Here is a 25754-nt window from a genome sequence, read left to right as displayed (position 1 = left end):
AAACATACTTGAAGACTAGCAGATGCTGGATATTTTTTGCATAGTACATTAAGGTTTGCAAAGCAATTTACCTATGTTATCTCATTTACGGTAATACTCACTTGCAGATCTATGGGAAAAGTGTTATTCCCCAGCCCCCAACTTTTATCTGATATGTATCCCACAGCTTACACTTTCTTAAGGTCATTCCAAAAATTCTTGGGGCAACTTGGGTGACATTTATAACACCTTATTTTTGCCTTTCATCTTATTTTCTTATTTCTCTGCCTCCTCTTCCCTCAATCCAAATAACTTGACAGGGTTATTTTAATCAAAGACAGATGAGAAGATGAAAATAAATAATAAATAGCCTGGAATATTGTATGGAAAGAAAAAGGTGAAGTCTTAGCTTTTCATCTCTTTGTTTCAGGGATGAGGAGGAAAGGCAAGGGCACAGTTATAGGTTTAAGCACCAAAATTTTATCCTTTTAATGGTAGCTAATGGCAGAACATTAGTAATGGCAAAGATTTACAATTCAAAATATTGGATTTGTGAATCCCTCCTAAGAGTTTTTATTGTTATAAGGTTGCTTCCTTGAATCCATTCAAACAGCAGCACCCTGAATATACAGCTTGAATATTCAGTTGCCTAGATGTACTCTTCCTAAAGAAGAGCTGATTTTATGTTTCATTCTTTCATTAACTTTGAGTTGACAAACTGTCTCCCTATCTCTCTGATTGGAAGGATAAGGATGACTCATAGCCAAGATTCACTCAGATCCACCAGTGATTTTTGATCTGTAACATTTCTAACTTAGGTTACTGTGTCCCTCCTTAAACTAGGTAGACTAATGTAGTAGGTGAGAATATAGCCTTGTTATATTAATTTATTCTTAAATCTATTTGTTACCAGGAAAAACTATTTTCTTATATTAATATGTGACCTTTTTTCTACCTGTTATCTGTTTTAGTACCTAAACTACAAATGGTAAGGATCAAGTGCATTTAGATTCTTCTTTATTTGACATAACCCCAAGTATTAGGAACAATTCATAGATAATATTGTTAGTATAATCATTTCTTCTTCTCAACAATAAAATCTAGTAGAGGTGGCATAATACTATTTTGTTGGTATTGTTGGTTTGGTCCAGTTCTGTGATTCCATCTGTGTTGGGAACTCCTGATGTGGAAATTTTCTCCCCAGATTCAGATCTCAGTAATTTAAATTCTTAGAGATTTGTTTAAGACCCTGAAAGACCAAATGACTTTCCCATAATAATAAAGATAGCATGTATCAAAAGCAGAATTTTAATCCAAATCTTCCCAATCATTTATTATGATTCAGTGCCTATATTGAAAGTATATTTATTATCATACACATAAAGTTTCTACTGCATGAAATGCAGTCGGATATACAGCCAAAACACAGCAATTGTTCCATTACAAATATACATCAACTTCTCCTTGTTTTATGTGTAATTTCAAGACTTAGAGCCATTAAAGAATACATAAAATAACAAAGAACTCTTTAAGTCTCTTTTCTATAAATGGGGCAGGTGGATGAAGCAGTAGATAAAAGTGCCAAACCAGAATTCAGGAAGCTCATATTGCTGAGTTTGAATCCAGCCTCAGACACTTACTAACTATGTGACCCTAGGTGAGTCACTTAACCCTGTGTGCCTCAGTTTCCTCATATGTAAAATGAACTGGAGAAGAAAATGGCTAACCATTCCAAAATCTTTGCCAAGAAAACCCTAAATGGAGTCATGAAGATTCAGATATGACTGAAAAAAATGAATGAACAGCCTTAGGTTCTGCAAAGGAATACCTTATTGATAAGAGCCTCAAAGCAAATATGATAACTCACATTTCTGTAGTACACTAAAATTTTTAAAGCATTTTCCTCTCAGTAAGCAGATGCATTGTATAATTACGATTCTCTCCAATTTATAGATGAGAAAATAAGGCTCAGAAAAGTCAATGACTTGATTTTGATTACTTAACTGGTATGTCCCTGAATCTTGATCGCTTGACGCCATGCTCAATTTTTTTTTTGATGATCCCATACTATCTCTCTTATAATAAGTGAATTTAACTTGAGATACATTGATGCGACAGGGCTATGCTACTTTCTTTGGACAAAGGAACACTTCTACATAGTGAACTGGTTATAATCCCATTGTTCAAAAGGTATGAATAGAGCATCCTCAGCTCTAAGAATTCATCAACTGTCTATTATTGTGCTATATAGACACACATTTATGTGTGTGTGTGTGTGTGTGTGTGTGTGTGTGTGTATATATATACACATACACACATGGATGTGTATTTGTCGACATATGCATGCTACACCCACATGTGTGTTTGGGGTGGAGTAGGGTAGGAGAATAAAGAAAATGCTTACATCTAAGCGGGAATCAGAAAAGGTTTCCTGTAGAAGGTAGCATTTGAGCAGTCTTAAAGAAAGCTAAATTTGCTGATAAAGAAATGCTACACACATGCATGTATGCATATGCACGCACACACACACACACACACACACACACACACACCCCTAACTCCAACATCCCCTGTCAAAAAAGAGTAGCAATCATTTTCTCCTGAATCTTTTAGCACCACACAAAAGTAACCACTAGTCTGGCACTACCCAGCTACCAGAGGCAATTTTACCTCCTAGGAAAGCAATGCTATACAATGTTCCTCTTTCTAAAAGTAATGATGTTACCTAACCATATTTTAAACATTAGCAAACTACTGGGCATATGTTCCAAAGAAGCCTGAATGTCAGGCCGACATCTGAGGGAACACATTAAAGCAATCCAAAATACTGGACAAGTTATTTCACATCCTTAAGAAAATTCCATAAAATCTCACCAATTTACCCTAGTGAATTACCTTTAGATAAACAACATTTTGTGAAGTGTAGAAATTCAAGAAAGGCCTTTAATGATTATATAAAAGCTAGATCTGTCAATCAGGAAAAGTAAGTTTCCAGAATTTATTTCCACATATATTACATTATGTAGAAAATAAAAAAAAATAGTTAAGTTTCTTTAAAATCTATTAATCATTCAAAAATATAGGGAAGAACATATTTTTTTTCATTTTTAAGGGTCTTCATTAACTCATTGGAAAATTAGAGGACTTGTTATATTTTCTGTTGCTATGTGTTTTGTTTTGATTCTATTATTATGATTCTATTCAGGTAAGAACTCCTTTTTTAAAAAAATGACTTTTTTTTCCATTTAAAATTTATTATTTATTTATTTTTAGCATTCTTTTATTTTTAAAATTTTAAATTCCAATTTTTTTCCTTCCTCCTATTTCTTTCCCCACCCACTGAGAAAACAAGCAATATTATATCAATTATATATGTGAAACCATGCAAAATCTATTTCCATATTAGTCATATATTTTTAAAAGCTAAAAAGAAGTGAAAAACTTACCTTTCAATTTGTTTCCTTCAATTTATAATCAGAGTTCAGCAGTACTCTCTTAAGGTAGATAATATTTTTTTTCTCAGCATAAGTCCTTTGAAATTATGATGCATCATTTTATTGATTAGAATAGCCAAAATCTTTCACAGTTGATCATCAATACAGCACTGCTATTGCTGTGCATAATGATCTCCTAGTTCCATATATATATATATATATATATATATATATATATATATATATAGTCTTGCCAAGTTTTTCCAAAACTACCCCCCTTATCATTTCTTATAACGCAGTATCATTCCAACATAATCATATGCTACAATTTGTTTAGACATTCCCCAGTTGATGAGCATGCCCTCAATTTCCAATTCTTGACCATTACTAAAACAACTACAACAATTATTTATTTTTATGTCTGTGTGTGTTTTTTCTCTTTGTTATATAGGTCTAGAAATAGTATTGTGGATCTAGGGGTATGCACAGTTTTATAGTCCTGTAGACCTAGTTCCAAATTATTTCCCAGAATGGTTGAGTCATTTCACTACTCTACCAACATAGCGTATCTATTTTCTTCTCATCCACTCTAGCATTTGTAATTTCTGATAGGTATAAAGTGACATTTCACAGTGGTTTTAATTTCTCTTTCTTTAATCAATAGTGAATTAGAACATTTTTATATGACTATAGATTGCTTTGATTCTTTCTCTGAAACTTCTTGTTTATATCCTTTGATCATTCATCAATTGGGGAATGGCTCTTAGTTTTATAAATTTGACTGAGTTTATACTCAATATATATTTGAGAAATAAGATCTTTATCAGAGAAATGTATTAATTTTTTATATTACTTTGTTTTCTTTGGTATCATTTAGCAAGATATAATTTCTCTGATTATTTCTTTGAACTAGGTCTATCTTTACTTTTGCTTTGTCTGAGATCATGATTACTATTTGCTCTTTTTTTTCCTTCTTTTTTTTTCCTTTTTTTCCTTTCCTTTTTTCAAACCATTTCAACTTTGTATATGTCTTTCTGTTCCAAATATGTCTCTTGCATACAACATACAACTTATTACATTCAAGTTTCTACTCTATTTTTTAAAAATATCCATTTGTTTTCCTGAGAGTTTATACTCACTTTTGCTGGGCAGATTATTCTTGATTGTAATTCTAGTTTTTCTGTCTTTCAGAATATCATATTCCAATCCCTCAGATGTTTTAACATGGAAACCACTAAGATTTTGACTATGACTTCACAATATTTGAATTGTTTCTTTCCAGCTGCTTGAAATATTTTTTTTCTTTCACCTGGGAACTCTGGAATTTGCCTGTAATATTTCTGGGAGTTTTCATTTTGGAATCTCTTTCAGGAGGTAGTTGGTAGATTCTTTCAAACTTCTTTTTTATCATCTGTATCTAATATAGCAGAATTATTTTCCTCTATCATTCTTGAAATATGATGTCTATACTCTTTTTTGGATAATGGCTTTCAGGTACTCCAAAAATTCTTTAATTATCTTTCTTCAATTTATTCTCCAGTCTAGTTGTTTTACCAATGAAATGGTTTACATTTTCATCTTTTTTTTCATTCTGTTGACTTGATTTTCACATTTTCTTGATGTATCATAGAATCATTACTTGTCCAATTCTAATTTATAAGGAATTACTAGTTTCATTGAAAAGAATGTTTTTCCATTTGGCCACTTCTGATTTTTAAGTTCTTTTCTTCAGTGATTTTTTATGCTTCTTTTATTATTAAAACAATTATATTTTTTTAAGATGTGAATTGCTGTGGGGAGGAGTGTTGTTAGGAATTTTTGTAATTTTTTATTAAGATGCTAATTCTGTTTCCATATTTTTGTTGCACTACTCTCATTTTTCCCTCAATTTTTGCTTTACTATGTTTGTTTCTTTATGAAACTCTTCCAGGAATTCTTGTTGGTCTTGGGTCCACTTAGCATTTGTCTTTGAGACTTGTTTGTAAGTATTTTCACACTGTTGTCTTCAGAATTTATTTCTTGGTCTTCCCTCCTAATGATAGTGGCTTTCTATGGTCAAATTATTTGTTTGTTGTTTGCTCTTTTTTCCATCCTGGCTCTTGCATTTGCATTTGCAATTAGGCTCTACTCATCTGGGGATGGGGAGATGCTGTGCCAAGTGTCAATTTTGTTCATGTTTTTGTTTTCAGGGCTAGTTTGGGGATTTGGCAAGTTTTGGTATTTCCAATGTGGTATTAACCTAAGACTGCTTTTCTGGCTTACACTCTGGCCTTTAGCCAGGAATGGCTCCTGTTCCCAGAAGCACTAGTGCTTCTTTGCCTTGGAAGAGCTTCCAGAGTCTTTATTCCTTTTTGGATGACCTTCCTGGTGTTTCTATCTGCTCTGGAACTGCAACCCAGAACTTTGCATAGACAATAGAATTTCCAAACAGGGCCAACTGTACTCAATGCCAGAAAAGGGTCCTATAAATTTATTTCTCATCAGTTGTATAATTCCTTTTTCCTCTTTGGGATGAGAGTTCCCCAAAATGCTGCTACTGCTTTGGCTACTGGTGCTGTCACCATATATGTGTGCTCTAGGAAGACTTCTACCTCTGTGTTACAAACTTCTCCTGTCAACCTCCTGTTTTCTCAGACTGGAAAACTGTCTCATTGTGACCTTTTGTGGGCTCTGTCACTCCAAAATTTTATTTGAGGCATTATTTTTTAAATGTTTGGAGGGAAATGTTGAGAGAATTTAGCTGGGTAGTTGGTCCTAGTCTGCCATTTACAGAACTTTTTTTTTTAACCAATTCAGATCAGTACTTTTTTTGTTTGTTTGTAGCCCTAAAAAGTGAGTTGTCTGGGGATAGATTCAGTGCCTTTCTCATAGATCTGGCTGATTCTGAGGCCATTTTTTTTATCAACCACAGATCCTGCCTCTTGCTGCTATTATATGCAGGTAGAGAAAAAAAATTGAATAAAGTTCCTGAATCAATTTAATCAATTCAATAATGTATATTTGAGTACCTACTATATACAAGTTTCTGCATAAGGCTCTGCATTGGAATAAAGGGGGTGGGGGGGAAAGACTGCTTGCCCTCAAAAAAATTTAGTGTAAAAAATAGTGTGTGCATGTGTATATACACGTATATATAAATGTATGTATGTCTAAAATATCTGTTGGTGCATGCCTGTACATGCTAATCCATATATGCAAACATGTGTTGCATGTGAACCAGTTTAATACAATGTATGCATACTATATACATGCATGAATAAAGGGGAAAAGCTTCATATTGCTCAGAAAGTAAGATAGGTAGAAGTGAAAATTAATATATAGTGAAAAGGAGTCACAGAAAAAGAATGATCAGAACTAGCTGTCTTTAATCAGGGAAGACTTCCTGAATGAATAGTTTTGAGTCAGGTTTGAGAGTGGTGATGGACATGTGATGAAAGCTGTAAGCTACCAAGGATAGGCTTGTCTTTTCTATTCAGGAATGTGAAATTGGGTAATAGGCAAGGAAGGCAACCTTGCTGAACATCACGAACTCCTGTGGTGAAGGTCTATCTGGCCATATAACCTATAATCTCTGATTCCTACAATACCTCTACATATGGCTCTCAAAAGGAATTACTTCAATGATGAACCATTTTTGTTGTTGTTATTGTTGCTGTTGTTGTTGTTGTTGTTGTGGACTTATCTTCTTCTTTTGAAAAACAAGGGAGAGATTTTTTTAATAAAAAATGGTGAAGAAACTTTCACCACTGTAGCTAAGGAACATTCAAAATCCTAGTTCAACTTTAACTTACTGGTGATTTGATTTTACTGTCTTAAAAACTATTAAGCTTACATTTATTCCACAGTTATATGACTAGGGTTGAAACAATGGCAATTTTTGTATGAGTATGGTTTTCCCACATAAATCCAAGAATATGGAGCATATTACTAAGTTCTTTAGGACACCTTTTGGGTATATTTGTACATTAGGAACTGCAATAGGAATTAATTAAATCTATTTTCATAGACAGTTTTATCTAAGCATAAAGCAGGGGTGATTTTCTAGCATCAGAAGTTAGAAAATAAGTAAACTAGTAAGAATTATTTCAAAAGAAATTACTTTATAGTGCAAGCCTTAACAACTGAGAATCCAGGTAGAATCATCAGCTAATTCATTTCAATCCATCTGTTCAAATTAGCTGATGATTCAAGTACACTAGGAAAAACATTGACTATGAAATCAGTGATCTTCAATTCAAGAGTACACATATAAATATATGCAACATAAATACAACCACATATGCATACAATAATCTATCATATTAAGCTGTTTGAAATGTATATATATATATATATGAAAACTAACTCTCAAATCTGTTGTTTTACTGTAAACTTTGAACACAAATAATGAAAATAGATGTTGTTTAGCAGTTATATCTCTTTCATTAACAACAAACATTATATTCTCCCCAGTTAATTTTATAACCCAGGAAGTGTCAGTATCTCAATCAAATACAGAAATAAGGGAACAGATAGAAAAAGATTTCCATATTGACATTGGAAAGCTTCTCCAATTTGAATACCTTCCACAGGAAGATTATTTCTGATCAAAAGAGAGCATTTAATTTTTTTCTGATTGCTAAAATCAGAAATTTGGGGGAAGAGGTTATCATAAAATGGAAATAACAACACATATTCAGATATGTCCCTTCTCTTAATAATTTTGGGAAATGATAACAAGTAAATTGGTCAATAGTTTAATTCATCCTAAGAACAAGAATGAAAATATCAAATTTCCATTCAGACTTCAGACTCCATTTCTCACTACATCTATATAAATATATATACCTGATTTGAAAGTTTTCAGAGAACAATGATTAATTTGATCATTAGAACTGGAAGGGACCTTATCAGTCAACCAAACCCAACTTTGTTAATGTGCACCAGTTGATGAGTTTTTGAGGTATGGAGAGATATAATTAGGTCTGGGAATAAGGAACATCATAGGATCACTGATTTTTGGGCTTCAAGAAAAGTTATGAAATATTTAGAACAATCCTTTCCTTTGCAGATAAGGAAGTGAAAAATAGAATGGTCAAATGATTTGTCCAGAGTCACTTAGGTAGTAAATAGCATAGCCTATATTGAAACCCTAAGGCAATCTTTCTGCAATGTAATAGCAATGTCAACAATAACTGGGATTGAAATGAAACTAGAAATGATAAAACTCAATAATAGACCAAATAGTTCAGAGGAATCAATATTTTCATGATACAAAACAAGTAGAAGTAAAAAACATATATATATATATATATATGTCTGTATATAATCATATATAATAAAACATCTTTTTCATTCACTTTTATTTATCAGCTCTAGTTAGTGTGATATATATGGGGCAGCTAGAGGGTATAGTAGATGGAGCTTAGAGTCCAAATCTGGCCTTAGACATGTACTGGTTGTATGACTTTGGCAAGTCACTTAACCCCATTTGCCTCAGTTTTCTCATCTATAAAAGGAGCTGGAGAAAGAAAGAAATGGCAAACCACTTTAGTATCTTTGCCAAGAAATCCCTAAGTGCAGTCATGAAGAGTTAGATACAACTGAAAACAACAGAATAACATACATATACACAAATGTGTAAATTTATGCACACATTTCTTTACATATGTCCATAGATATTATAGATGGATATTATAGATGTAGATGCTAAGAATCCCCTAGTTCTTATTGACAACTTTGATTATATCTTCTGGTTTCTTGGATGATAACCTAGACCAGGAACATTTTCCTAGTCAAACCAAAAGTTCCTATACTTATTGCCAAGACTGAGCAATTTTCTTCACCTCGAGATAACACACAAACACACACACACACACACACACACATGCATGTTTGCATGCATGCATGAGTGCACAGAGACATTTTCTCTCTAAGACTTCTCTCACTCTTTTTCTACTAAAAAAGCATTTAATTTTGAATTTCCTCTTTCTTTAATAACTCCAAAAACATTTAAAACCATTCCCCCAGTTATTTATAACAACAAAATGTAGCTCCTCAGAAAACTTTAATTTGGTAGTTCCATGCTTCTAGTATGCCATAGACTATGGTCACAAAATATTTATTTGTAATTTGCTTAATAGACTCCCCTCTCATTTCCCTTTATGGAACTCCTGAGTCTTCTGAATCATACTATTTGGTATTCAGTGTTGGAGAATTATTTAGGTCTTGCATTCATTACTCTTCATTCGATCTTTTCTACTTCAGAATACCCATTTATTGCCTCTTAGATCATATAATTTGTCTTTGTCCTATCTTTTACATAAGCATGCTATAACATATATATATATATATATATATCACTATGATTATCATTTATTCTGTTACTGTTGCTGAGTTGATAACATCAAACATGGTATCTCTTTGAGAGCACTTCTACATACATAATTTAGCACCCCAAAACAACTAACAGAATTCAGAAAATGCTTTTCTATGCCATTCAGATACATATGATCTATCTTGAATTATAAGTAATAGAAAAATAATATTTTTGTTATGACAACATCAAGCACAAGGCTATACAATCATTCTTTTCCTAATGTGTGTATGTGTGTGGGGGGGGGGAGGGGGCATGGGTGTCTGTACAGGCAATTCTACTATAATATAACATTCTTTAAAAAATCATTCCACGTGAAAATCACACAATAAAAACAATAGTTGTTATGGGAAAAATAAGACAAAAATCATAATAATTAAAAACTTCAGTGAGACCTTAGTCTAATAAAATTATAACAATTTTATTTATGTTAAATTATTAACAAAATCATAAATACTACAATAAGTCAGGTATCCTGATCTTTGGCCTGCCTGCCTTTCCTCCCCTTCCTTCCTAAAGGCCCCAGAGAGTTGTCATTGAAGGTGAGAAAATGGATGAAAATGGGCCACCCTTGAGCCAACTTTGGCTGTGGTACAAGATGGAGAAGGAAGAGAGGGCAACCCTGCCCTCCTCAACCTATAGTTCCTATTATAATACATACATACATACATACATAATATGAGCACGTTACTCTGAGAAAAAAATTGAAGTTTGTGGAAGTGTGCAGTGAGGGAATTTCTGTTTGAAAATTATTGTGAAGTATAGCAGATTTTTTTTTTGCTTACTTAATGTAATTAGTGTTATGTTCAACCATTCATATAGATATATATGTGGAGATATATGTATGTGTGTGTGTGTGCATTTAGGCATACACACATATATTTCCACAGAAACTGATGGATTATGGGAAAATTTTTAGAGATAAGAGATTCTAGCATGCATCTACAGAATCCTAAATAGAAATTTTAGTACCCAAACCAAGCAGCATGAAGTATATAGCCCAATCAAGTTTGTAGTACATGATGTAAAAATAATACCAGAATTAATTAAGACACATTCAGTAGAATGAGAGGGAGAATTAGTCATTTTAGTGATTCTTATGTAGCTGCAAGAGCATATGCTTTAAATTACTATAACCCTTAAATTTTCATTCCTTGGGGAAATGCTCCACTTGCCTTATCCTAGTTACAGTTCCTAGCTACTGGATAGTCATTCATTTTCCCCATATTAAAACTGCAAATGGAGTAATAAATGTTATAATACTGAAATTAGATGTTCTAGCTTTTTTTTTCCTTTTTGTAACAAATTTCTTCTGGATAAATTTGAAGTTCAAAAGAAAGAGCAAGCCCTTGGGAAGTGAACAGGTGTTCTTCCTTTATATTCTACCTGTAGGCAGTAGCCTCATCAGCGCTTTTGGGAGCTGACCACAGTAAAAGTATAGTGTTCTGGAGAGCAAGGAGAGTAACGTGAACCCTGTGAACATAGCAAAGAATGTTACTCTTTTATTATCTTTATAGGTAATTACCAAGGTAACTTTTAAAAGCATAACTCCTTAGCCTTTCATATATGCAGGACCCCCTTAGCAATCTGGTGAAGTCTGTTGGATTCCTTCCCAGAATAATGTTTTTAAATGCATAAAATCAAATACATAGGATTACAAAGGAAATCAATTATATTTAAATACAGTGGACACAACTTTTTTTCTTAAGTCACAGATACTAGGTTATAATCTGTTGCAAAGGAATATTGGAAGAAACAGACACAAGACTTGTCATTAGAAGCCTTCTGTCTAAAGCTTAGTGTCTAAAAAGTCAGGGATAAATAAACTTTTAATGAAAATAATGAAATATGTATTCCTGCCTAGCAACTATAACCAAATTGCTCAAATTTTGTAAAGTAACTATTTGCATTGTGATAGTACCTGAGACTGTTTTTTTTTTTTTTTAAGATACATTAAGGGAGGGGGGAAAAGACAGCTCTGTCTTTTTTTTTTTTTTGAGCTGCCTTATTTTTTTAATGGAAAAATTGTTACAAATGGGTTCTTCAACATATGTTATTAATTTCATTATACTGGCTCCTTGCCAGTTAAGCATCAATTCCTAGGTTTTGAGCTTTCAGTCGTAACTAGTAAAACTCATGAGGGCATTAACAAAAATGGACAAGAGACTTTTTTTCTGAAACAACTGTAAATGACTACTCTAAAGGTTTTTATTTTATAAAACTAGTTGTATTGGCTTTGGTTTGCTTTGTTTTCTTCTTACCATTGTTGATGGAGAGAAAGGATTTTCTATAAAATATGGTATTTCAGTTCTAAGCCAACAGTATTTGAGGAAGTTAGAATGAATTATTGATACTGGCAGAGAGACATTTCAAGAACATTCAAAAACATATAAAAGTTACATAATGTTTCATAAAATTATATGTTCTATTTTTTGTTATTTTAAGGAACATGCATTCCTTAAGAATGGAGTTTGTAAGATTTTTAAGTGCTTTTTTTCTAAGAGAATCATAAAAATGCTTAGTGTGATAAAACTGTAAAAATGGAATGCAATATTTTATATTTTAAAATTCAGTAGTGAAGAATTCTTCATGACCAAATGAAAAGTGATCTAATTCTATGGGAGAGTCTTGGAGTAGTTTCAGCAAACAGTCTTTTGAAGCTTCCACTACCAGAGGCTAGAAATTTGAATCTAACTAATTTGGTTTTGATGTGCTTTTATTGTTTCCTCATTCCTGTTATTTCATCATGCTAGAGACTCCAAAAGATAAAGCTGCTTCTACTGAAGATCAGTAATTTGCTGTGACTTGCATTCTTAAAGAGATGTCTGGAAAACTAAAAAATTAAATATACTTGCCCATGATCATCTATCTATCTTATGGCAAAAGCAAGAATTAAGTGCAAATCCACATCATGCTGCCTCTCCATAGGTTTCCAAAAATAAAAACATCTCCCCTATTTTACTTATTAATGACAGTGAAAACAAAACAACACTATAATTATGTTTTCTTCAGTAATTCAAGCAGCATGAAAACGTAAACCACTATTCTATTATTATTAATTCTCTAGGCATAAATTAATGAATCTAAATTTTCCTTTTTTTCATTTGTTGGAGAAACTAAGAGAAAAGAGTGGGGAGGGATGATTAGGAACAAATAAGTTAATATATTTAAAAACCTCAAAATCTTAAAGTTCTCAGTTTTTATAATTTTCATCATTTTTTAAGATACTGAACCTAAGATTTCATTGACATAAGGAACTGCTTTTACTCATGGAGGCTAAGATGCTTTCAGTAGCTTCTAGTATTAGAAAATTGCCTAATCATTATCATTGCTGTTATCTCATTTTTAAAGTAACTTGTAAAAATTTTATTTTTTGTTTGTTTCATTCATTAGTTAAATAAGGCCACTGTATTCAATCTCAGAGTCTTCAATCACCAGCTTTCCTGGGTATATATTAAGATGTTTATTGAAACAAAATTACATTTTAATATTACAGGAGGAAGAGCCCATATAATGAAGGAGATATTTGTTTTCTGTTTTTTTTTTTTTTTGAGCTGCCTTATTTTTTTAATGGAAAAATTGTTACAAATGGGTTCTTCAACATATGTTATTAATTTCATTATACTGGCTCCTTGCCAGTTAAGCATCAATTCCTAGGTTTTGTGCTTTCAGTCGTAACTAGTAAAACTCATGAGGGCATTAACAAAAATGGACAAGAGACTTTTTTTCTGAAACAACTGTAAATGACTACTCTAAAGGTTTTTATTTTATAAAACTAGTTGTATTGGCTTTGGTTTGCTTTGTTTTCTTCTTACCATTGTTGATGGAGAGAAAGGATTTTCTATAAAATATGGTATTTCAGTTCTAAGCCAACAGTATTTGAGGAAGTTAGAATGAATTATTGATACTGGCAGAGAGACATTTCAAGAACATTCAAAAACATATAAAAGTTACATAATGTTTCATAAAATTATATGTTCTATTTTTTGTTATTTTAAGGAACATGCATTCCTTAAGAATGGAGTTTGTAAGATTTTTAAGTGCTTTTTTTCTAAGAGAATCATAAAAATGCTTAGTGTGATAAAACTGTAAAAATGGAATGCAATATTTTATATTTTAAAATTCAGTAGTGAAGAATTCTTCATGACCAAATGAAAAGTGATCTAATTCTATGGGAGAGTCTTGGAGTAGTTTCAGCAAACAGTCTTTTGAAGCTTCCACTACCAGAGGCTAGAAATTTGAATCTAACTAATTTGGTTTTGATGTGCTTTTATTGTTTCCTCATTCCTGTTATTTCATCATGCTAGAGACTCCAAAAGATAAAGCTGCTTCTACTGAAGATCAGTAATTTGCTGTGACTTGCATTCTTAAAGAGATGTCTGGAAAACTAAAAAATTAAATATACTTGCCCATGATCATCTATCTATCTTATGGCAAAAGCAAGAATTAAGTGCAAATCCACATCATGCTGCCTCTCCATAGGTTTCCAAAAATAAAAACATCTCCCCTATTTTACTTATTAATGACAGTGAAAACAAAACAACACTATAATTATGTTTTCTTCAGTAATTCAAGCAGCATGAAAACGTAAACCACTATTCTATTATTATTAATTCTCTAGGCATAAATTAATGAATCTAAATTTTCCTTTTTTTCATTTGTTGGAGAAACTAAGAGAAAAGAGTGGGGAGGGATGATTAGGAACAAATAAGTTAATATATTTAAAAACCTCAAAATCTTAAAGTTCTCAGTTTTTATAATTTTCATCATTTTTTAAAGATACTGAACCTAAGATTTCATTGACATAAGGAACTGCTTTTACTCATGGAGGCTAAGATGCTTTCAGTAGCTTCTAGTATTAGAAAATTGCCTAATCATTATCATTGCTGTTATCTCATTTTTAAAGTAACTTGTAAAAATTTTATTTTTTGTTTGTTTCATTCATTAGTTAAATAAGGCCACTGTATTCAATCTCAGAGTCTTCAATCACCAGCTTTCCTGGGTATATATTAAGATGTTTATTGAAACAAAATTACATTTTAATATTACAGGAGGAAGAGCCCATATAATGAAGGAGATATTTGTTTTCTGTTTTTTTTTTTTGTGTGTGTGTGTGTGTGTGTGTGTGTGTGTGTGTGTGTGCAACCACTGATGAAGAACTGATGAAAAGTTTTGATAATCCATTAAGGCAGGGTTAATGCACAATATTTAGAGTAGGCTTGTTCAATATTTATGACATTGATAATGAATTGCTCTTTATACCTTTAAGTATTTTTTTTTGGAATTGCTGTTTTGTCTTTTACCAGAAATCTTATTTTCTTATAAATTTTAGGCTTGTTGGTGATACAGGTTATGAATGTTTTGTAAAAACCACATAAATTTGTGACTGGCCTATTTCTCAAGAAATCAATAATATTCTCATCTTTTGGTAGTGGATATATGATATTTTGTATTAAAGAAGATGGAAATCAGTTTTTATCTAATAGGAATCTGGTAAAAAAATTTGTTGCCAATAGTCCATGCATCATTGTGAAAGTTTTTGAGGTAATATTTATGATTTTATTTGATCCTAATGATTCCCAGTTTTTCAGAGAATTGAAGATCCAAGTTCTTTTCTTTGCTGTAATTGTTCTGTCATTCATTGCATTATTAGTGTTCAAACTTTCTGTTCTTCCTTTGATTCATGTAATGTTCTTCTTTATATTATAATGTTCTCTGGGAACAGGTTTCTTGGGGGGTTTCTGGAGGCAGCCTTAGTTTCAGTTTAAAATAATAAACATCTCTAATGCAGCCAGGAGTTAAAGTCCAAATACTTTATTTTCTCTTTTCAAATCTTATCTCCTTCACTTGGGGCTCGGCTAGTTTTGTAGAGGCCTTCCGGATCTTGGTTTCAGTGTTCTCCACAGGACAGCATGCCACCACTTCTCAGTCTTCCTTTCCTTTGCCCGACTTGTGAATCTCCTTGACTGAATCCTGGCTCTGAATTTCCCAAAGTGCATCCTGGTTGAGGGAACCTGGTTGAGGTTCCTAGCTTAAATATGCTTTCTTAAAGGTGTGAACTTTAATAAGTACTAAGTACATCTAGAGAACTGTTAAACACCCTGCCAAACAACCATTGTCTCTATCAATTCCACTGACTTAGCACCTTGTAAGAATTCTAACAGATTCAATTTATGATTTCATTTTATTATACTTCTTGACACCATACAGAGCTGAATAAAAATGTTGCACAACCTCCTTCTTCCCATTTCTTTGTTTTTTAAAGCATCTATTTTAAGCATCTAAGCTTCTTAATCATCTAAACTTTTGATTGAGGTTGAGTTATTTATTTTATTCATCGCACTGCTATTGCTGCTTGTATTACTTTATATTTTAACTTTTTAATTTTAATTGTTGAATAAGGGAATCTAGAGCTTCTAAGGCACTTTTTCCCTTGGATTCTGCTCCTCATATTTATTTTTTGTTGCTTCTAATTGGGCAATTTGGCATTCATATTTCCTATTCTGCAAATAAGCAAATTAGTGATTTAGTTTCCCAATGCCTTCCCACAGAGCTTCAATAACTCTCAAGAGATCTTTGTCATGATGCTTGATATCTATTCTTGGGAATAGTTTTTAATCACTTAATTTTTCTTCTTATGAGTTTTCCTATGGCAATTCTGATGTAAGTCATATTTATTTGACTTTAAAATTTTGTGATAAAATATATTTATTCATGGTGGCTATAGAAAATTAAAATGTTTTTCTTTGTTGGAATTATTTTTTGCCCAGTGGAATTCATGCCATCAAACGTAAAAATAGACTCCAAAATTCTAGGCTAACTAGACCCATCTTTTCAAAATAATTTGAAACATTGGCTTTGTTTTTGTCATCTCTTCTATTTTAGCTAGTATTTCTGCAACTTGGGTTAAGTTAAGAGTTTTAATGAATCTGGATTCTCCAGATGTACTTTCTCCACATTTTATTATTGCCTCAATTTCACCTCATATCATCCAAACTAGGCTTAGTGATGAAACTATTTCTTACAATTGTCCTAAACTTACAATTGCCTAAAGGCAATATATATTTTTGTGTGTCTTGGAGTTGAAGGGCCATTGATAAAAGAGAGTATGAAGTCCTTGCCTCTAGTTTCCAAGATCTGTTTCCAATTTTGTAATGATATAGTAAAGGAACACCACCAACAACAACAACATGAACAAGCATTTACTAAATGTTTGTTATGTGCCAGAAACCATGTTAAGGGCTGATGATACAAATAAAAACAAAACAGAAGAGAGTGCCCAACCTCAAGAGACTTACTTTGTAATGAAGGGATTACTGAAAAGGAAACTAAAAAATTGGTAGGGGGATATAGATCAGAAGGAAGATGAGAAAGTTTAAATAATAAATAGCTGGTCTGAGCCATTGCTAAAATGGAAGTTCCTAGAGGAACTTACCAATGGGAAAAGGATCACTTAAGGACAATTGTCTTTCACACAAGCATGTAGTACTGAGTAATTAATATCCCCCAATTAAGACAGTCTTATTTTGAGATTCATATTGGGGGGATATTATCATTTACACTATTAATATAATTAATAACACAGAAGAAAGATTAAAATAGGGAGCCATAGGTTAGAAAAGATCTCAGAGACATCCTAACCCAAAATCCCCCTCCACAATATACTCTCAAAGAAGTGGGTCATCAAAGGAGGGATTTTCTGCTTTCTGAGACAACCCACTCCACTTTTGAATAGTAGTAATTCTTGGGGGAAATTTTTAAGCCTACACTTGTCACATTATAACTTCTACTGGTTAATATTGTTCTTTAAGATCTAATGAATCAAGTGTTTCTTTCATGTTACAGTCCTTTACATAGAAAAAGCTATTATGTTCTTCCTAAGTATTTTCCAAGCTAAGCATCTCCACTTCCTTTAATTGATCCCTATGTGATGTAAACCTGAGGTTCCTCAGTATCCTGGTTGCTTGGAGACTTGATTGTCTCCAGCTTAATAGGAAATAACCTTCCTAAAACTATGATGCTATAAACTGAATGCAATATTTCTATAATTTTGTGTAATCAGCAACTTCTGTAGGTGTCAAAATGATGACTCCACAGAGTGAGCATGGGACAGGCCTATAGGAGCAAATGAATCTTCCATTTATCTATCATCTTCTTGTAAACTCAAAATTGGGGGATCAGATGAATTGGACACCAGTGAGTTTTGTCTAGATACTAATAATATTCCTTTCAGTTATCCCTTAGGAACAATGTAGAACAAGCAAATAAGAGAAAGCAAAGATAAAATGCTTATTTAATAATTTTGCCTGGGCCTGGAACTGATGGAAAGCAGGAAGATTGTGTGGGTAGCTGAGTAAGTTTATAAGAGCCATCTGATGATCTAGCATCATGAGCTTAAAGGTGAAACAAGTATTGGGAAAAACCTAGACCAATCCTCTCATTTTACAAATAAGAAAACTGAGGCCCAGACAAATAAGAGACTCATTTAAAGACACTGTACAGGACAAGTGTCAGAAGCAAGATTCAAATTCAGCTCTGTAACTCAAAATATGGTATCCTTTCCACTTTAATACAGATAAAAGTATAAAGTTTCTTATTGTTATCAATAAGTGAGATTCAATAGTCTCACAAAATAATCTCACAATAATTTCACAAAAAGTAATAAATGAGATTCAAATATGCAAATGTTTAATACTTCAAGTAAAATACAAATTATTTTATGAGAATTTAATTCATTGTGAGCTTAGCTTCTTTCCCAGGTGTGTTGAAGCAAGCTCAAGCCCACTATCAAGAGTAGGCTATAAATGATCATTTATACCTCAAAAATTTATACCTCAGAAATCAGAAAACCTTTGTTGATTGAAAAAACATAAAAAAGTGTTAGTAGCAAAATCCTGCATACCTTCTTACCCCTGGAAATCACTTACCAACACATCTCAATTTTAGCTAATATGTGTAAAACATTGTGTATATATATTTTATGTGTATTTATATGTATATGAAATATATATGTGTGTCTGTATATTTGCCTCAATTTCTCTTGACATTTAGATACCACATTCATATATATACATATATATGTATTTATGTACATATACTTGCATGTATTATATATCTATGTATACACTATATATATACACACACATATATACACATATACACTTATATGTGGCATACTTTCAATATCTGTATTATATTTATATAATGTGTATTTATGTACATATATGTGTGTGTATTATATACATATACACACACATACATATGCACACACTTATATGTGGCATCTTCTCAGTGTCAAGAGAAACTGACATAAGATCTCTAGTCATTGGGTAAGTCACTTATCTAGAACTCATGGGAGAATATAAACTAGTGTCCCACAGGATGGGGTGGGATTTGCTCAATTGAGATCTCCATAATTGAAGGGAGTACCCTTATTAATGGAATCACAAACTCATTGGAGTGAAATATTTGAATATTTGGATATTTGGGGTAGATAGATTTTGATAGAACCCTGGAATATGAGCTGAGAAGATTAAGCTTCAGTTTCTAACTTGAACAAATGTTGTCTTCCTGATCTTGAGCAAGTCACTTAATTTCTCTCATCATTAGTTTCCTGATCTGTAAAATGGAGGGTTAGATTAGATGACTTCTCTTCCAGCTTTGAAATTCTGTACTTAGGAAACTTCTGCAATTTTAGATTACATCTTCTTAAGTCCAAAGAAAATACAATTTATTAGAAATAAATGAAATATCTTTTAAGAACATTTTGATTTTGATGAATTTAATGAAATAGTTTTATTTGATTCATAATTTTTACCTCATCGATTAACTTTATTAGGACCAAATACTTTTCATCAAAGAAAAAATATTCCCTCTTAAATAGACATAAGTAGCCTAATTTCATTTTGCAAATATTTCTGATTGCCTACTACATCTTTTTTGCCTAGTCACTTTTCCTTTAAGTGCATTCCAACTACTGTAACTGTGACTGCTGCCAAATATGTAAATGTTATAATTAAAGTTTCATTACCAATGAAAAATGAGCTTACAAAGCTTTAAAAGGATATCATTTTTGGCACTGAAATTGAAAATGAAAAAAATCTCCAAGAAAATATTAAACTTTCTGTATTATGGGAGCTAGACACTAAAGCTCACTATCAATACATGTAAACAAAAATAAAGTGTACTTTTTTTTTACCTCGACTGGAAAAGTTCCTCTGATTAAAAAAAAGACAACATATCTCTAATTGAAGTACACAACTGTATTCTAAGGATAGGACACAATACCCACTGGGTTCTAGTTAATGCCCTATTAAGATATATACTGTGTATTTATTTTACTCAGCCCTTTAAAGCCAAGAAGTAGTCATATCTGCATGTAAACCCAGTCAATGAAAAAAGCAGTTGAATGTCCCCTCAATTGGAGACAACCAGTTCTTAAGCTGAATTTCTTAACCTGAAGACTATGAACTTGTTTATTTTCTCCCAACTATATTTCAATATAAATGGTTCTTTAAGAGCTTTAGGCAGGTTAAGTAGCCCAGTGAATAGACCTCTGAGCCTATGATCAGGAAGACCTGAGTTTAAATTTGATTTCAGACACTTCTGACACATAGCTATATGACTCTAGGCAACTAACCTGTCTTCCTCAGTTTCCTTAACTATAAAATGAGGATAAATAATGCTACACATCTTACCAGGTTGTTATGAGGATCAAATGAGGCATTATTGGCCAAGGACTAAGCACAACATCTGGTACATAGGAGAGGCATGATAAATGCTTGTTTTCCTCCTCTGTAATCCTATGTTTAATTTTTTTAAATTTTATCATATGACAATTATTATTATAAGAAGCAGATCATAGATTTCAACAGATGGCCAAAGATTCTATCTCTCTCTGTGTCTCTCTGTCTCTGTCTCTCTCTCTTTTTCACGCGTACAGAGAGAGAGAGAGAGAGAGAGAGAGAGAGAGAGAGAGAGAGAGAATTTTGCACTCATACCAAGATCAGTACAGTTGAAAGAACTGAGAGTTTTAGCTCAAATAGAAATCTTTGGTAAATCATGGCTTTCATGGCTCAGGCATTTTAGTCATGTTGAATTCTTCATGAGCCTATTTGGGATATTCTTGGCAAAGATGGATTTGTCATTTCCTTCTCCATTTCATTTTACAAATGAGGAACTGAGGCAAAGAGACCTGTTACTTGTCCAAGGTCACACAACTGCCTAAGACCAGAGCTGAACTCAGGAAGACTTCCTAACTTTAGGATTGGTGTTTTATCCACTGCACCACCTAGCTGCTCCAGTATATCTATCTTTAAATAACTGAAGAGCTGACACATAGAAAAGTAGTGAATAGAATTTCACATGGAACTGCCAAAGTGGAAAAATGCCTCTATTGGGGGGTGGGGGTGGGGAGAAACAACTTCTTAACAAACTCTTTTCTTCAGTAGAAAGGAATGTTCTGGTAGTTAATAGGTTATCCTTCATAGAAATATTTAAAGGGGATCATCAAAGTGAGATCTTTTGCAAAGATGATTCTTATTCAAGCACAGGTTGAACTAGGTGGCTTTGGAGGCCACTTCCAAGTCTGAAGGTCTGTGATTCAGTAAAATTTGCTATGTTGCAGATTGTATGCATACAATACATTGTATGCAGGTTAAGCATACAATATATTCCGATTGTCAAGAAATTTTGACTGAAGAGAGGTCTGTTTATAACAGCAAGGATCTGAAGGCATGTCACTTAACTAATCACAGATGTGTTCATTGCATCTCCTATAACACCCCATCTTTCTTTGCCCAGACTTTTAACCTGTCTGCTGAAGTGCAGAATTCATATAAAGTATTTAAATAAGAAAAAGAATTTAGAAAAATCACATCCTAAAATACACCCTCTCTATTGATCCATTATGAGAAGTGCACAAGTATTTATTAAGTCAAGAAGCATTTATGAAGCACTTATTATATATCAAGTGTTGGGCTAAGCACTCAGGGCAGGAAGAAAGACAAAAATAATCCCTGCCTTCAAGGAGCTCACAATCTAATGGAAGAAACTGTTAAAATAACTATATATATTAAATATGTCTCCTTTGAGTATGCACAAAAATAATCCAAAAATTGCTTTTTTTATGAATAAGATTACATGTAATCCTTGTAACACTAAAACAGGATATAGAAGATCATCTATTATAAATAAATGTTTTTGCTCTTTTATATGGTGAGTTGGAGGAACAAGCTCATAAAAAACTGCTTAGCACAAGCATATCATGATACCTGGTGCACTGACAAATTGTAGATAGGGCAACCAAGTGCCAAGACCCAAAATACAATTCCCCCAAGGACTCCTCCTTTCAACCTCACTGGAACTAAATTCTTATTGCCTCACACCTTGATTAGTGTAACAGTCTCCTAGTTTGTTTCTCAGCTGCCAGACATCATTAAACAAATCACTTTTTATAAGTACCACATTTATATTTCAATGATTCCGTGGGCCTGAGATGGCACTCATGTTCTCAATGAGAATATAATCCATTCAATACCTGTCATGCTATGCATTTTTTTTATATTTTCATGTAAATATCAAATATCTTTGATTAAAAAACAAGATCTTTGACGACATTTTCAGACATCCACAATCCACATTTTCAGCTATGTATCTCAGTGGTCCCTTATGCAAATCCTTGATTTCAGACAAACTAGTCAACTAATCATTCCTGGATCATACTGGGTACTCCCTGACTCTATCCATGACTTCACTTATATTGTTCCTTTTACATAGAATGCCACCTTTGTCCACCTACCAAAAGTCAACTTATTCTTCAAACATGCTGAATTTGGAGCTGGAGGACCTGAGTACATTTTGTTGGCTTCTCCTACCATTCAATGTTGGACATGTAGTTTAACATCTCTGTGACCCATTTACCTTCATTTTAAAACAAAGAAGTAGGACTGAATGATTTTCTGAGGATTGTAGCAGTTTTAAGTTCTATGATCTTATGAAATGTGAACTTTCTTCACAGATTTTATATAGTGTTCTTCATATCTTTAGCAACTCAGCTGGACAGAGAAAATAGTGTGGTTGCTGTTTTTAAAAAATTCTTACAATAATTAATTCTTAGCTCATATGATTAATCAATTAAGCACGCAAGCAAGTCACAATGACTGGAAAAGAAACAGACAAACTCAAACACCAAAAAGCAGTGTTAATGAATCAGTAAATGAGTTTCTCCCTTGGACATGTAGTTGTAAAATTATGGTTTTATAAACAATTAAAGAGATTATTTGCTCCAGGGGTTCTTTATTTTTTCTTTGTATGCCATGAACCCCTTCTCAAAATATTTTAAAGTGAATAGAATAAAATATAAAGTATTACAAATTATAATTCAAATGCAGTTATATTGAAGTGCAATTATCTATATTTATATATTTTTATCCATGTAGATATAAATATGTTTGTTTACAAATTTAAGGATAAAAACTCCTAACTATGTCTAAAGGATTCTGTGACTTGTCTTTTGTAAAGAATGACTAAGAGTAATGGCTTTTAAAGATTGATTTTTTTTTTAAGAGTAGGTGGGGAGATCCTGAAATTTCAACTTTGTTGCACTGTGTGATTTCCTACCTAGCTAAATTTCTCCCTTAGGGACCTATCAGCTGGGTAAAAAAATTTCTTTTTGCTATCTAGAACTACCATGAAGTACATCAAGCTCTTCCAAACTGACTATGAATTGATGAAATGTGGAATTCTTTTGGATGAAGGAAGCATTTTGGTAAACGTCACTATTAAGATTTTTGAACATGAAGTTGATAATATTCCTGATGGATGGAATCAACATTTATGTACTCTGTTTCTAAAACAAATCAAACATTACTACCATTTTCCAATGCTTTTCAGTCCAAGATTCAGGATAAACAGATAATCAAACTAATCCTAGAAAAGACCAAGTAATAACTTTTCATTTGTTCTCAGTGCATTGACAATCACAGGTGAAGAGACATAACCAGTTTCAGGCTTCTCTGCTGTTCAAATCCATGACCATTCACACTCGTCATTTTTTACTTTATTACTTAAGCAGATGCTTTGATTTGTGAGAAGAGTCAGAATGTTTCTTTTACTGGAAATACTATAAAAATTCTTATTTGAAGTTAGCAACTAGCTGAATTATATTTGAAAAGTAAAATAATTTCCTAAAATATCAATGGATATAATACAAAGCTTTCCCTCCAAAATATTACTTTTGATACTTTTTGCCTTTTTATGCATAACAAAGTCATTGTGTAATCATCTACTTTATTAATCTATCCATCAATCAAACAATCCAAAAGCATTTATGAATTAAATGCTTACTATGTGTCAGGTACTGAACTAGGTATCAGAGTTACAAAAACAAAAATGTGCTTTCCTCCTTTTTTGTATTGTAAATTTGTCTGTCTTAGAATGTAAATGTGTAACATCAAAGATAGATTTTTTTTCTTTACCAACTCTACAGTAAAGCATCACCTATTCAGCAAGCATATATCATTATTATCATCAGTACTCCTAACCACCATTGCACGAAATCCAGATTGTCTCATTCTCCTTTATCCTTCTCAAACCAACTTTCTCCTAGTTAAATTCATATGGAAAAGACACTATCATTCACTGGAGATCTTATCAAATAATGGAAATGTCTATTCTCTTGTAGTTATTAATAATAAGTTTTTTCTAACCTTCAAGGAGATTTCCTTGATTATGACAGCCTTTTCCCTTTCTCTTTGTGAACAGAGGCATCATCTTTAGTTAGTTCAGTAGTTCTTCTGAGAAAATCTTATGTCATCTTTAATCTTATAGTCTTAGTTGTGAAAAACAGAAAAAATGTAAAATACCTCATTGAAAAACATTTGACCAGGAAAGTAAATACTGGAGAGACAGTCTAAGAATTATTGGACTATTGAAAACTATGATGAACAAAAGATCTTAGACAACATCTTTCAAGAAATCATCATCCTTGATGTCCTAGAACCAGGGTAAAATAGCCATTGAAAGAATTCACCAATTATCCATAAAAGAGATTCCAAAATGAAAACTCCAAGAAAAGTTGTACCTAAATTCAGAATTATCAGATCAAGGAGAAAATATTGCAAACATCCAGAAAGAAACAATTCAAATATGGAGGAGTCACAAACAGGATTACCCAGGACATAGCAGATTCCACTTTAAAGGATCAAAGGGCCTGGAATGTAATATTCCACAGGTAAAGGGAGCTTGGTATACAGCCAATCCAGGTTTTTTTCTAGTAAATTAATTTATTTTTAATACACATTACTTTATAAATCATGTTGGTAGAGAAAAATCAGAGCAAAGAGAAAAAACTATCGGAGAGATTTTTTTTAAAAGCAGATAAAAGAAGTGAACATAGTATGTGTTGATTTATATTTAGTCTTCTTATTATTTTTATTATTATTGTTATTGTTATTATTATTATTATTATTATTTTGAAGGCAAATGGAATTTTCTGTCCAAAGTCTATTGTAATTGCTTTGAATCACTGAACCACTGAGAAGAACCAAGATTTTCATAGTTCGTCGCCACACATTCTTGGTATTATTGTGTACAATGCTTTCCTGATTCTGCTTGTTTAAGTCAGCATCAATTCATGTAAACTTTTTCAAGTCTTTCTAAAATCATCTTAGTCATCATTTTTTATAGAATATTTCATTATCTTCATAAAACACAATTTGTTCAATCATCACCCAATTGATGGGTATCTACTCATTTTCTAATTTCTTGATACCACAAAAAAGCTGCTACAAATATTTTTGTACATAATTTCCTTGGGATACATATCCAGTAATGGCATTGCTTAGTCAAAGGGTATGGGCATTTTTATAGTCCTTTGAACATAGTTCCAAGTTGCTCTCCAGAGAAGTTGGATCTTTTCACACCTCCACTAATAATGCATTAGTGTCCCGGTTTTTCCACATCACCTTCAACATTTATCATTATCT

The sequence above is a fragment of the Antechinus flavipes genome, chromosome 4, assembly GCF_016432865.1.
Source record: "Antechinus flavipes isolate AdamAnt ecotype Samford, QLD, Australia chromosome 4, AdamAnt_v2, whole genome shotgun sequence".
Lineage (NCBI taxonomy): Eukaryota > Metazoa > Chordata > Mammalia > Dasyuromorphia > Dasyuridae > Antechinus > Antechinus flavipes.
This window is presented reverse-complemented; position numbering follows the sequence as displayed.